This window comes from Chlorocebus sabaeus, chromosome 17 (genome assembly GCF_047675955.1).
Source record: "Chlorocebus sabaeus isolate Y175 chromosome 17, mChlSab1.0.hap1, whole genome shotgun sequence".
Lineage (NCBI taxonomy): Eukaryota > Metazoa > Chordata > Mammalia > Primates > Cercopithecidae > Chlorocebus > Chlorocebus sabaeus.
Window position 1 is genome coordinate 28,561,998 of NC_132920.1, and position 15,194 is coordinate 28,577,191.

Below are 15,194 nucleotides of genomic sequence, written 5' to 3' on the forward strand. Positions count from 1 at the left end.
TGCTCTTCTAGAATTCTGGGAATTGTAACCAATGTGATTGGGCTTGTTAATTTGGTGCCTTGTTTGTTTTTCGGGTTTTGGAATTCTGAGCCAGTCTGTGCTTCCCCAGCCTCTTTCATTTTGTCTTTCGTCTCCTGACACAGCCACCCAGGATGGTGTCAAAGCCTTAGAGCAGAAATGAATCAATATTAAAAGCAAAATAGAGTTTGTTTTCCTTCCTTTCCATGTGAATTCGAAGAATTGATAGAGAATGGAAGTGCCACAAAACAAAAAACAAAACAAAATTGAGGCGAGTCATAGACATGACAGACTTGGTTTTGCAAACAATGACACAACCAGGAGAGGGAAAAAGAAAAAGAAAAAGAAAAAAATTCTGGAGGTGCCGGGGATTGAACCCGGGGCCTCGTGCATGCTAAGCACGCGCTCTACCACTGAGCTACACCCCCCTGACGTTTGTCCTCTGCCAAAATATTTCTATGACCTGTTCCTATTTTCGGGCGGGCTAAGAAGCTTTACTTCTTATTCGCTTTACTACGTATTGTTTCCTGGCTACCTGAGAGAAGGAAAACTGAATATTATATCGAAAGTCCCGTGCTGGGCCTGGGATCTCTCACTGCAGATCACCCTCTCGGACGCCAGCTCGACAGCCACCTGTCGGGGTTTATAAGGGAGCCGTCCTGCCTGGCTGCCCCCAGAGAAAGGTCTGTGATGGAGGGATCTCTGCCTTGAAAAGTTGCCAGGAAACTGCGAGCACAATGCAGGAAGATAAAAAGAAAGCCCTAAACTCCGCCGTGGGAATTTAGGTCCAAGTGGGAGAGAAGACAGGAGGCGAATTGCAGATCGGCTTGGGCCGGTCGCAGTTACTGCCCCTGCAGGTTCCCGCGCACAGCCTCGGGGTGGAGAACCTGCGCACGCTGAGTTTCGCGGGCTCTGAGGCTCGGGTGGTGAGTCGCGGAGATGCGTACTGGGAAGAGAAAGGAGCAAGAAGGACGCACCTGCGTTTATGGCGCCACCTCGCGGGGGGAATCTTCCACGGAATAAAAAGTATGCAGAAGCAAGGCGATTTATGACTGCCTAAACGCTTCGTGCTCCTGGAGAGTTCTTAGACTTCTCCACTCCTTGGCACAACTGACCTCTCCACTCTTTGCCACACCGGCAGGCGCTTTCTGCCGTTTGCCAAACTTGGTACGACAGTCAATCCAGAAATGAGCTTCTGGAGCAAATCCTAAATCCCTTTCTGTCTGTTTTCTTCTGATTCGCTGTCACCTTTAAGGGACCTGTTTCTCCTTGGAAACCTGAAAACAACATCTAGCCTATAGTACCTCCCCAGGTCCAGGGCTGGCCCTCCCGACCAGTCAGAGCCAGCTGGACTGTGCGCCTAGAGGTGGACAGACCGGGGAAACGGCATACTGTATACGTACAATGCATGGGCCACAGGCGACCCTATGACCCAGAGATTAAAGAGACTTAGACTAAGTCTTTTGACTGGGTTCAGGTCACACTACTGCCAAAACACGGCACCTCGGCATTTGAGAAAACAACAGAAGCAGAAACGTCTTTCTCTGGGCGGGCCGTGAAGCGGGCCATGAAAGCTAGCTGAGCTTCTCATTAAAATAGGTGATAAGACTGTCATTTCAGAGGGGAGGAAATGTACCTGGAGGAAAAAAATGAAGACACAGAGATGCCAAGGGGAATCTGAATAAACAGGCTTTGCTATGTTCATCCCAGTTTATAACCATTAGATCATACCCCCTTTTGTCCAATTATACTTCTATGGGACTACCCACTTCTTCATCAAACCTAAGCGTAAAAATATAGAAAGTCCTCACTTATTGTCAGCTGGTTCTTGGAAACTATGACTTTAAGCAAAACAAAACCAATTTTACCATAGACTAGACTAATTGATTGAAAAAAATGTGAGCTACACATAAAGTTAAGATTAATAAAAACAAATAATTATTGACCTATTTTTGGTGAATCAGTGACTGCAGTTCTAGAGGTGGTGGGTTAGATCAAGGAATAAATGTTTGCAAAACATCAGTTGTAGGGGGCAATTCCTACCAACACACAGTTCAAAAACAAGAATATGGCGGCTGGCTGATTGCTTTAGCACCATATCGTTTACTATAATGCATTTGTAGGATTATGGTATGCTTCCTGAATTTTGATTTTACAGTAACTTGTATTCATTCATGTATTTTTCAACCTGCTTACACCAGTTCAAGGTCCTGGGTGGCTGAAGCCTAATTCCACTCCTCAGGAGGGAACCCACCGTGGACAGGTAGCCATTTCATCGTAGGGCTGGCTCATACACATAGGGCTGGCTCATGTTTTTCTGCCCTAGACCTTCCTATGAGTGCTTTTGGGACAACACTGCAGGAGTCCCCAAAGGTGAAAATTTACCCAGGAGAGTTAATAAAAACAAGTATCCCCAGGCCTTACCCCAGAGACTGAGATGCTGAGTGCTTTCAGAGTCTCCAGAAAAGGGCCCAGGAATCATTATGGGGTCACAGATGTCGCAGCCAGATCGTCTTCACATCTGTGGACTCTAGTGTTATTTCATATTTCCCAGTTGAATTTGATACTCAGGCAAGTTTGAAAACCACTGGGCCTGAAAATCTAGCCACAACAACAGAAACTGAAACTAGGATCTGGGGAAAGTTAGCAAGGGGAGGAGAAAGACTGGAAAGTATTACAAGAAAAACTTGGGACTGTAACGTTTCCCCCCTAGGTCCCGGAAGACCAAAGACAGTCCAGCTTAATAAGCAGGTGAGTTTAGTAGGACTTAGATACAGGGTACTCCTGGGGGCAGCAGGACAGCTGTAGAGATCCATGCTGCCTCCTGTCTTTAACCTGTTTTTCAGTTAATTTTCTGGCTTTTTGCCTACTGTGGTTGAGCAATGAGACTTTTTTCCTTGGGAGGTTCTCAGATACTCTCTGGGATGTTTGTTCTCAAGGACACCTGCTCCTCTGCTGGGCATCGTGGCCTTGGCTCATCACCGGGCCTTCAGGGTTCAGGGAGTAGACATACACTCTTAAGTAACATGGTAGGTGATCTGTCACACTACAATCCACCCTGCCCCCAGCTCTTACATTCTTTCTGCCAATCTTGTGCGAGACTCCCTGTGCAGGGTGCAAGGAAAGAACCATACAGGTCTATAACGTACGTATAGCCGTGGCTTGTGCATACAGGCCACATCTACAGTATACGTAGCAGCACAAAAAGCAGAAGCTAACTACAATTATAATGTCTATTAGCAAAACATAATTCCCATAACTAGGGAAACTGTGTAACCAATTTGAGAATCATTAAAAGAAACCTAATTAGGATATATCATGGATCTGAGCTGACAAATGGTTTAAAGTATCTGTGACATTATTCTCTAAATTAGGGAAATAGGTGGAACAGGTAGCACCTAGAAAGGCACATTTTGGGTCTTTGTCACGTTGGCGATTGAGCCTCTAAGTGGAGGCAATCCCTAGTGAGCCCACGTTGCATTATCAGTGCTATTGTACAAGTCACTCCAGTTCTGTCGGGAGAAAGGCAGACTATTTTAAGGCATATCACTATTATTTGATAGGGAGAGGTATCTGACTGGTTGTTGACTGCTTCGGAAGTTGCAGCTCAGTCTAGAAAGACATTACCAGCTGCCATGAGTAGCAGAAACAACCTATGGGCATAAACACAGGTGGTTAGTAGGAACCCTCACGGGCGTATTCACTCCTGGCAACACTATTATCATTGTGTTTTCTCCCATTGGCACTATTAGGGATGCCGCTGTGGGCTTCAGGCCCGGATTACGAAACCACACATGGCTTCTTTTCCTAGGAGCAGCCATAATAGCCAATTGATAAGTTTCCAGTCTTGCCCATGCTATCCATACTATAATTACTCCAGCAGGTATGGGTGCTGCCATATGTTGATAAAGTAAGTCTCTCGGAACTCTATCACTGGGACCACTGCCTCTATGGCAGTTATCACGGCACCCTCCAGCACTATAAAATTAATCCAGTATGGAGGCACATTCCAGCTCAGCTTTAGGTCCCTGTAGCCATCACTGCCTGGCAGATCCACAGGTGTTCTCAGGAACCTGTTTCACCATCTGCCTCAGGAGCATGGCGCAGTGTCTTTGAGGTAACCCTGAGAGTTTGTGGGACATGTCTTGCAGGCCTTGCCAACCATTTATGAGGAGTGATGTCATGTGTGCTAGTGGGTGACTCATTTAAAGTTTGTATGGCTTTAGGGAGATTCTTAGTCCAGGAACTTAAAGAGCCATCCTGAAACAGTGCACACATCTGGGTCTTTAACAGGCCATTCTTTCTGTAAGTCCTGCCTCTGTTGGATTGTGGTGGTAAGTGGAACTTCCACTCTATGTTTTCTTCTTCTTTTTTTTTTTTTTTTTTCTGAGACAGAGTCTCGCTCTGTCGCCCAGGCTGGAATGTAATGGTGCGATCTCAGTTCACTGCAACCTCTGCCTCCCGGGTTGAAGCAATTCTCCCACCTCAGCCTCCCAAGTAGCTGGGACTACAGGTGTGCACCACCACGCCCGGCTAATTTTCGTATTTTTAGTAATGATGGGGTTTCACCACGTTGGCCAGACTGCTCTCAAACCTCAAGTGATCTGCCCGTCTCGGCCTCCCAAAGTGCTGGGATTACAGGCATGAGCCACTGCGCCCGGCCCAGTCTATATTTTCGTTGGATGGCCAGTGTTGGATATCTTTGCTAGACCCATCAATGTACCAGGGCCTAGAAGATATTGGCGGGGTACCCTTATATATGGTGGTTGGCCTGATAGGTGGCTCCACTGCCATGTTGGCTCCCTCCCATATCTGAGACCAAAACCTTATAGGTACCATTCCCATTGGTTCTTTTGCCCCAAACCTAAATTCATCCCTGTGACATCTCTGGTGATTACTAATACAGCAATAGAGTCTCTAGTGCTTGGGCTTGTTTCACCAATATTTTTGTTTTGTCGAATGCTTCTTGCTCTATTTATGTCATCTCATTTTTTACCTGTCTTTATTAGGGTATATAATGGGTGGAATATTTGTGACAGATGAGGAATGAATATCCTCCAGTAGCCAGTAAACCTAGGAAAACCTGGAGTTGCTCTACTGTCTGGAGAGCAGGCTACTGCGCTGTCTTATCAATGACAGCTTTGGGTATGTTTCACATCTTACCCAACCAGGTAACTCTCAGGAATTTGACAACCATGCCAAGCCCCTGTATCTTTTTGGGGTTGACTTCCTATCCCTCCTTCAGGCTGTCCAGAACAGTTTCTAGGGTAGTCTCCAAATCTGTAGGAGACTCTGAGGTTAGCATGTTATCATTAATATAGTGAAACAGGGAGACCAAGGCAGGCAAAAAGATTATCGACAGCTCCTGTGCAATCATACTGTGACAGATGGTGGGGCTTTGCAGGTGCCCTTGTGGCCGCACCTGGAAAGTCCATTCTTGGCCCTCCTAAGTGGAACTGGTCTTGTGAATTTTCAGCTAAAGGAATATTGGAAAAGGTATTAATGAAGTCAGTCACAGCATGGATACTTCCCAGCTTCGGTACTGCTTGCTTTAGCAGTTGAGAAATATTGGATACAGTTGCGTGTACAGGGAGTACCACTTTGTTCAGCTAGCGGTAATCCACCATCCTCTTCCCGGCATCACCTGGCTTCTTCACAGGCCACACAGGGCTGCTGTAGGGGCTCTGGGCCAGTCTATTTGTACCTTATGTAGTTTCTGGATTGTTTGGGTGATTTCAGAGAGTCACCCCAAGAGCAGGCAGTATGGTTTCATGTTTATTACCTGCAAGTATACAGGTGCCCATTTGGCTCGTCCCCTTTTTGCTTTTTGATTACTCTCTGGACCTGGTCTTTATTTTTATCCAGCTCACTGAAGTCTGCCAATGCTTCCCCCATATCATAGATTTCATTTCCCACTAAGAGGCTCAGAAGTGTGACGAATGCCCTATATTATAAATGCCATTTTTTAAAATTGGAAATGACCCAGACATTCAACAAGTACTTAAAACAATTTTAAGCTTTTAAACTACACAAAAAGTTCACCTGTAAGCATTTATCTCTTACATTTACTAAATTTATTCATTTTTAGCAGTTTACCTAGATTACTCATGGGAACGAAGACATTAAACAAAATTACTCATCATTCTGAATTATTTTTCTGTTAAACTGTGAATGTCAGGTGTTCACCTAGGCAAGAACTTTAAACACATGGGCATTTTTGCCAATAACTCAGGAAGTTTAGCTGTTTTCACTGAGCTAACAATATTAAATTAGTCATACTTATCAAAAACTCACATAAAGATCATTCTGTTTTTGGCTGGGTTTACAGACTTATGGCCTTTATGTCAAACCCTGACACGTTAAAATATCTAGCAGAGGCAAATGTAAAACTAATTGGTAAACTGAGACAAAAACATATGCTGAAAATTCTGAAGACATTTCTATTTTTATTTTACCAATAATTTTAAAGCCAGATTATTTATTAAATTTTACTAAATTCACATGAACTTGAAAAGCATTTGGACTTAATTTATGAGTACTCATTTATGTATAAGCCATTTGGTAGTATGCTAGGCATAACACATAATATACAAACATACACATAAACACATTTAAGCATGTATATATACACACAAACCAATATCCAACAGCTTTTACTTGGAACCCTAGCCATGAGACAACATCATAAATTTACTATTTTACAAAACATAGCTGGATCAGCCTGGGTACAGTGGCTCAAACCTGTAATCCTAGCACTTTGGGAGGCCGAGGCGGGAGGATCACCTGAGGTGAGGAGTTGGAGACCAGCCTGGCTAACGTGGTGAAACCCCCTTTCTACTAAAAATACAAAAAATTAGCTGGGAGTGGTGACGCACTCCTGTAATCCCAGCTTCTCAGGAGGCTCAGATAGGAGAATCACTTGAACTTGGGAGAGGAGGTTGCAGTGAGCCGAGATCTTACAATTGCACTCCAGATTGGGCAACAAGAGTGAAACTCCGTCTCAAAAAAACAAAAAAAAGCTGGATCCAAATTATTTTTCACAAAATTGAGACCTGTTCACATGACTAAACTTTGTTTGCACTGATAAGTAATCCAATAAAGACTGTGGAACAAAATTTTGGGTAAACTAGTTTCTATAGCAGTTTGATTTTTAAAATCCTCATTTATCCCATCCCGGTTTTTCTATGCTTCAAATGAGTTTCATTGTTTACATTTTAGTAAGAACTGGCTACACTGTAGAGAAAAGTAAAATTTCCAAGTGGCTTTCAATTAGTGAGTTTTATTTCAACACCAGTAGCTTAATAATGGCATATTCTAATGTTGGGGTGATCACACCCAACACCAGGTCGTGGGGGCAACAAAGTCCCCCAGAGTCAAAGGAATGAGAAAAAAACAGTTTGAGAGAGAAAGTGAGACTGGGGGCCATCGCGAGGGTGGATGCTGTGGAGTGTGGAGGCTGCCAAAGACCTGAGCTATGGGAGCCCACTCTATTTGTTGGTGCTCAAACAAAGAAACAGGTGGTGAGGATGTGGGGGTTGAAAGGAAATGGTGTATCAAGTGAATGAGAAACATATGGCTACTTGAGACAATGGGAGTGCTACAAGCAAGGAACCAGCAAGTCTAGCAGACAGGCAAGCCCTGCCTCAGCTTATCTCCCAACCCTCAGCTTTTCTCCCAACATTTGAGGCAGGGCGCAGTGTCTCACACGTGTAATCCCAGCACTTTGGGAGGCCGAGCTGGGCGGATCACAAGGTCAGGAGTTTGAGACCAGCCTGGCCAATATGGTGAAACCCCATCTCTACTAAAAATACAAAACTTAGCTGGGCATGGTGGCGGGTGCCTGTAATCCCAGCTACTTGGGAGGCTGAGGCAGGAGAATAGCTTGAACTCAGGAGGCAGAAGCTGCAGTGAGCTGAGATCACTGCACTCCAGCCTGAGTGAGTGAGAATCTGTCTCTAAATAAATAAATAGCATATTCAAAATAGGCAGAAACAAAAAATAGAGAAATAGTTTTAGGAGACTCTTCTTAACTCTATCGTTGCAGCTTAACCATTTGAGATCTGAATTTTTTTGTTGTAATTTTCCCATCAGTTTAAAAATGTGCACAAGAAAGGACCACAATATTATGTAACCAGCTGGAGTCCGAAAAAAGCTGGCATTCCTTTGAATTTCTGCAGGCGTTTCTACCCTTTCTCCCTTTTCTGCTCTAACGCTTTCTCAGGGGCCAGCCTTTTTGCAACAATAGCACATTTGCTATCCTTATCCTACTTTAATATCTTAGCCTCTTGCAATATGCACTTAGTCCCTGCCACATTTTCTGAGTATCCCTATACTTGCGCAGCAGTCCACAAAGGTTGAGCCTGGAGCAATTCCACCCCACCTGCATGCTGCTGACCACCCCAGGATTCCCCCTGCAGATGCCGTTTCCTGACTCATCCTTTGGTCTCTCAGCTCCTGTTTGTGAGGCCAATTGTTACGAGAAAAGTTGGGACTGTAACGTCCCCCTAAATTGGGAAGGAGCCGAGAGACCAAAGAATGACTTGGACAAGTAGATGAGTTTATTAGGACTTACACACAGGGCACTCCTGGATGTAGCAGGACAGCTCTAGAGATCCATACAGCCTCCTATCTCTAAACGACTTTTTTTTTTTTTTTTTTTTTTTTTTTTTTTTTTTTTTGAGACGGAGTCTCGCTCTGTCACCCAGGCTGGAGTGCAGTGGCCGGATCTCAGCTCACTGCAAGCTCCGCCTCCCGGGTTCGCGCCATTCTCCTGCCTCAGCTTCCCTAGTAGCTGGGACTACAGGCGCCTGCCACCTCGCCTGGCTAGTTTTTTGTACTTTTATTTTAGTAGAGACGGGGTTTCACCGTGTTAGCCAAGATGGTCTCGATTTCCTGACCTCGTGATCTGCCCGTCTCGGCCTCCCAAAGTGCTGGGATTACAGGCTTGAGCCACCGCGCCCAGCCTTTTTTTTTTTTTTTTAAATGAAGTCTCACTCCTTCTCCCAGGCTCCCAGTATAGTGCTGTCATCTCGGCTCACTGCAGCCTCCGCCTCCTGGGTTCAAGTGATTCTTCTGCCTCAGCCTCCTGAGTAGCTGGGATTACTGGCACCCACCACCCTGCCCTGGTAATATTTGTATTTTTAGTAGAGACTGGGTTTCACTATGTTGGCCAGGCTGGTCTCGAACTCCTGGGCTCAAGCAATCCACCCACCTCGGCCTCCCAGAGTGCTGGGATTACAGGCGCATGACACTGCACCCAGCCTCTAAACTGCTTTCAAACTTATTTTCAGGCTATTTGTCTACTGTGTTTGAGTGATGAGACTGTTTTTCTTAGTAGGTTCCTAGATACTCTCCTGGATGTTTGGGTTCTCAGGGACACCTACTCCTTGGCTGGGCACCATGGCCTTGGCTCACCACCTGGCTCTCAGGATTCAGGCAGTGGACATACGTCCTTACATAATCTGGTGGGGGACTCATCACACTACAGAAAGGAAAAGAGGAAACCCATGAGCAGCAGACGGAAGAAGAGGTGAGAGGCAGTGTGCTGGGGAGTGGAGACTCAAGGATGCTCAGGATTTGGATGCTCAGATCTGGATGTGTCCCAGGCCCCCAGTGCATCTGTGCTTCCTCCAGGTACTACAGAAGAATGAATGCCCCTTATTCTAAAGTGAGGCAACAGAAGGTGTCAATCCTTCGAGTTCAGTTGTTCACAAAGCATAGGTGCATCAGAATCATCTGGATGGCTTGTTGAAACGTATATTGGGAACATCCATTGGAATTTCTGATTTAGTGGGCTTGGGGTAGGGCCCAAGAATTTGCAGTTCTAACAGGTTTCCAGATTATACTGATGGTGATCCGTGGACCAAATTCCAGAACCTCTTACAAGAGACCTGGCTTGTCTTGCCTGAGACTTTTGTGACTCACTGAGTCTCTGGATGGGCTCAGCATTTTCTCAGGTGCATCTCCTAAACTGTATGTTTGAAGTTCGTTAGTCACATACACCTGCTCTTTGAAACTGTCACAGGGAAGCCAACCCATCTGGTTGTCAGGGAGCAGTGGTAAATGCTCTCACAAGAGGCAAGCCTGCTTAGGGCTGGGCAGCTCCGGTTGCAGAAGGAAACACCAATGTAGCATGTTTGCTTGCTTGCTTGCTTTTTTTGCCTGCTTATTTTTAGCATATCTAGTTGAGAATCCAAAACAACAAAATAATAAGACAGACCACAGTCAAATGTGTACACTTTACAAGATTCTCAAAAAAACAACAACAACAAAGTTTCTGAGTTTAGGAATCTACGTGGCCTCTACCAAGATCTGAAGTTCAAGTTCTGATCCCTGTGCACCCAAATTGCATCTTTCTCCTCCAGGTAGAAAGCTATCAAAATCCAGCTTTTTCCTGGGCATGCTCTTTATAGCATATGCAGCTGGCTCTTCTGCTACTGTCATACTGCTATTGCATAAAAGAAGTCTTGGCCGGGCGCGGTGGCTCACACCTGTAATCCCAGCACTTTGGGAGACCGAGGCGGGTGGATCTCTTGAGGTCAGGAGTTGGAGACCAGCCTAGCCAACATGGTGAAACCCTGTCTCTACTAAAAATACAAAAATTAGCCTGGTGTGGTGTGGCAGGCGCCTGTAATCCCAGCTACTAGGGAGGCCAAGGCAGGAGAGTCACTTGAACCTGGGAAGCGGAGGTCGCAGTGAGCCGAGATTGCACCATTGCACTCCAGCCTTAGCGACAAGAGCTAGACTCCAAAGAGCGAAATTCCGTCTTAAAAAAAAAAAATAAGTCTCAAGGGCAGAACCATAAAAGAGCTAGAGTTGTCGTATAATTGGAGAGCTAATGATTCAATATTTTGTTAATCATTGACCTTGTTCTCTGTCCTACTCTAAGGAGGGCATAATGTGTGTCTCCTACAATCGGTCGTGGGAACAATGCTTAAGGTCTAAACTAGCAGAGACTTAAGTGATAAAAAACAAAGAAGGAACCTATTTGAACTGGAAAAAGAAGGTGGATGCTGCAGGATTCAGAGACTTTATGGATTTTAAAAGCGACAAAGATGGAACATGTCGTCAGGAAACACACACACACACACAGGTAGTGGAAGAGATGTGAATGTTGCCTTTCACCAAACTATTAGATAGAGGAGAAGCAGGAATTATGCTTGTTTGTTTGTTTTTATTTGTGGAAGTAGGATGGTATCCAGAAGGGGATGAAGCTGTTTGGTTTTGGACAAGAATTTAAAATACTTAAGGGCAACTTCATGGAAATGTCTGATAAACATGATCTGTGGATCAGCCATTGCACTCCAGCCTGGGCGACAGAGCGAGACTCTGTCTGAAAAAAACAAAAAAATAAGTTGGTAAGGATGTATTTTTTTGTCTATGTTCTGTTTCAACTTATGTAGATTATTGTAAATTGATGTAAACCACGTGAGAGGAAAATGTGAATATAAAAATGCAAAACCCTAACATTTGCTCACACACACACAAATCTTCTGAAATTTCATTATTTTCCCCTTTTCTCCCTTTAAAGACAGACCTATTATTATCTAGGGACAGTGAAAATGAGAAAAGGAGAATAAAAGGGAACAAAATGCAAGAAAGGAAGCTAAGCACATATTTCTGGATATATTTTCAGAAGACACAGGATGCAAAGTACAAGTGGAAAAGAAAGTGGGGATGGAGCCAAAGTTGAGACAATAAAGGGGGCAGAAATAAAAGAAGGAAAATGGAGCCAGTCAGAAATTGCCCTTCTCTGAGCAGAAGAAACTGTACAGAGTAGTTCTGAATGATAACTAGGTAAAGAAGAGCAGAAATAGAGTGGGATGCAGGTTAGGAGGCTTAACATTTTCAGGTTAGCAAGGTGAGATTTAAAAGGAGAGGAAAGCCGGGCGCGGTGGCTCACGCCTGTAATCCCAGCACTTTGGGAGGCCGAGGCGGGCGGATCACAAGGTCAGGAGATCGAGACCATGGTGAAACCCCGTCTTTACTAAAAATAGAAAAAATTAGCCGGGCGCAGTGGCGGGCGCCTGTAGTCCCAGCTACTCGGGAGGCTGAGGCAGGAGAACGGCGTGAACCCGGGAGGCGGAGCTTGCAGTGAGCCGAGATTGCGCCACAGCACTCCAGCCTGGGCGACAGAGAGAGACTCCGTCTCAAAAAAAAAAAAAAAAAAAAAAAAAGGAGAGGAAAAAAAATCTCCATGAACTCTCAGTTCTTATTTTTATTTTAGAATTAAAGCCCTATGAGAAAGATGAAAATTGTATTTTAGCTCACAAAGATCTCAAACCCTAATATTGTGACTATCCAGGATCTAAATCTTTTAGCTCTGTTGTGGCCTCTCTGGAGGAAGGATTAGGACCGTGAATCATGGTATCAGCCACAGCTGTCCTTGGGCAGCTCCAGAGGATGTCCTAAGCCCCAAGTGACCTGATTCCAATTCATTAAAAAGGTGAGTCATATATATTCTTTCAGCAGTAAGTGTCCCAATGCTGATGATGAAGATGAGAAAATACCTTCCAGTAGCTTAATTTTTTTTCAGTTTCAATACTTTCAATATATCCAGTTTCAATAATTGCATATAACTTCAAATGTTTGGCTTTAATTGAAAATGTTCACTAAACTTTGAAAATGGGGAGGGAGAGTTGCACTTATTGGAGTTCTATGTATGTTTACTGCATCACACACTTAGAATATGTATTGTACAGGTTCCTTTCCAGTTATTTAAAGGGATTGAGAACTTCAAGACTGAATCTGAGTGGAGACTCTGACATATAAATACAGACTTACAGAATTGGGATCATACTGTATATGTTTTTGTTGTTTGCTTTATTCTCAACATTGTTTTCAGAACATCTTCCCATGTTATTAAAAATTATTTTAGAAAGGAGAATCCTCTTCAGTTTTTACATTTCATGGCGTTATTTGTTCATCATGGCGATATTATATTTTGTTAATGGTTGCTGCATAGACAGGGCGCGGTGGCTGGCCCTTGTAATCCTAGCACTTTGGAAGGCAGAGACGAGTGGGTCTCTTGAGTCCAGGAGTTCTAGACCAGCTTGGGCAATATGGCGAGACCCCGGTTCTACAAATACAAAAAAATTAGCTGGGCGTGGTGGCGCGCACCTGTAGTCCCAGCTACTCAGGAGGCTGAGATGGGAGGATCCCTTGAGCCCGGGAGGTCGAGGCTACAGTGAGCCGTTATAATGTCACTGCACTCCAGCCTGAGTGACGGAGTGAGACCCTGTCTCAAAAAAAAAAAAAATAAAATAATAATAATAATAATAGGCTGGACGCAGTGGCTGACACCGGTAATCCCAGCACTTTGGGAGGCCGAGGCGGGCGGATCACTTGAGGTCAGGAGTTCCATACCAGCCTGGCCCAACATAGTGAAATCCCGTCTTTACTAAAAATACAAAAATTAGCCGGGTGTGGTGGCGCACGCCTGTAGTCTCAGCCGCTCGTGAGGTTGAGGCAGGAGAATCGCTTCCGAGAGGAGGAGGTTGCAGTGAGCCGAGATCGCGCCACTGCACTCCGGCTTGGGTGACAGAGCAAGACTCTGTCTCAAAAACAACAACAACAAAATAATAATAATAATTGCCGTATCTTTAGGCAATCTTTGCAGTTTTTACAGTAGAGATTAAGCTACCTTTCTAAAATGCAGTGGAACATTTTTGTTGCTTTTGTGCTCTGCAACAGTTTATGTAACCCTATATTGGAATAACAAGAAGCACACGATATTATTCCAAATCTTGTACTCATGCTAGTTCATTTTCCATGCCACTCTGTGGCGTCTTCCTCCTCAGTGTCTCCGGGTTCCTGAGTAAAGCCCAAAGTAGACACTAAAAATTTTGACTGGATATTCGGCGATAATTTGAGCTTTGTTTTCACCCCAAAGAAAATACTATAGAAGAAAACACTAGGAAAAATAGAAGTTGATAGGAAAGATTCTCTTTGTTGAAACGAGTGTAGGGTTCAGGAAGGGAGAAATTTTGCTTTGATTTCATTGTCTTAGAATAACATGTCATTCTGAAGGAACCAAAATTATACTGTGTATTGGACAGATTGGTGTTGTAGTTCTACTTCAGGGTTGGACGTTTCATATCTTTCCTATCCCATCCACACTTCTGGTGACTGTGGGGTTCCCCCAAACACGCTATTGCTCTGTGGATTAATCCACAGCGAGTTGGTGACGCGTTCTTGTCAAGACCAAATCAAACTTGGGAAGTCTTCAAGTCAAGAATGGAAGTCACCAAGCTCCATTAAAATAAACAGTGTATGTGAACTGAATAACCTAGTTTGTTCCGGCCTTACGCCAACCCTGCACTTCCAACAGAACCATCTTCGAAGCTTCCTGGCCATCACTGCCCCGCCTCCAACGTCGCCATCATTCCTTTCACACCCCCCACTTCCCGAAAGTGCCTTCTGTGCGCTCTCTCAACCTCCTCTTGATTGTTTCCCCTATGGGTTGCAGCATCAGTTCAGAACTGAAAATCTCCCTATCCCACATCTCGGAGTCATTAAAGATTTCAACAGGGTTCACATTGATGACCCATCTAACTGCTCGTCCTCTCACAGTTTCTGACAACTATGTATTCGTTTTTGCAAGTTTTAGAGGGTGTTGTAAATAGTTTTTAGCTGTTAGTGAATTTTAATTTCAAACGAGGAACTTTTTATTAAGCTGGATCTTTGAAGTCAGCGCTTGAAAAGCCCCCTTCCCCACCATGTTACATTCTCTTTGTGCCTTATGTAAGTAAGTGTCTTCGGCGGTTGGCCGCGTGGCCTAATGGATAAGGCGTCTGATTCCGGATCAGAAGATTGAGGGTTCGAGTCCCTTCGTGGTCGTCGTTTTTCTTTCGCTGGTCTGAAAGATGTTTATTGATTCAGAGCGTTTTCCCTCTTCTTGCTCCGGTCTGGCTGCCAATTAACAACTAAAGGTAGAAGTCTTATTTAAAGAGTATGTACAGCGTGCCTGCCCTGCGACAAGTGCTTTTATAAAAGAACAAAGCAGAAGTAGCACTTGGCCTCAAAGAGCTTACTTTCTACTGGACCTAACAGTTGAAATCAAGCAAACGCTGGGAAGAAAACAAAAACAAAAACAAAAAACTGGTTTCCACTCCTGTGAAAGAAGTAAGTAGGAGGATAAAATAAAAAATAAGGGATGGGGGCTTCTTTAGGAAGCA

The 15,194-nt window shown here is 44.4% G+C and overlaps 2 non-coding genes across 2 annotated transcripts; one reads left to right on the top strand and one right to left on the bottom strand.

Moving 5' to 3' along the window:
* Positions 1 to 374: 374 nt before the first annotated feature.
* Positions 375 to 446, bottom strand: TRNAA-AGC (transfer RNA alanine (anticodon AGC)). Its single transcript has one exon. It is a non-coding gene; the product is annotated as a tRNA-Ala (tRNA).
* Positions 447 to 14,783: 14,337 nt separating this feature from the next.
* On the top strand, positions 14,784 to 14,856 carry TRNAR-CCG (transfer RNA arginine (anticodon CCG)). The gene has a single exon. It is a non-coding gene; the product is annotated as a tRNA-Arg (tRNA).
* The last annotated feature ends 338 nt before the right edge of the window (positions 14,857 to 15,194 follow it).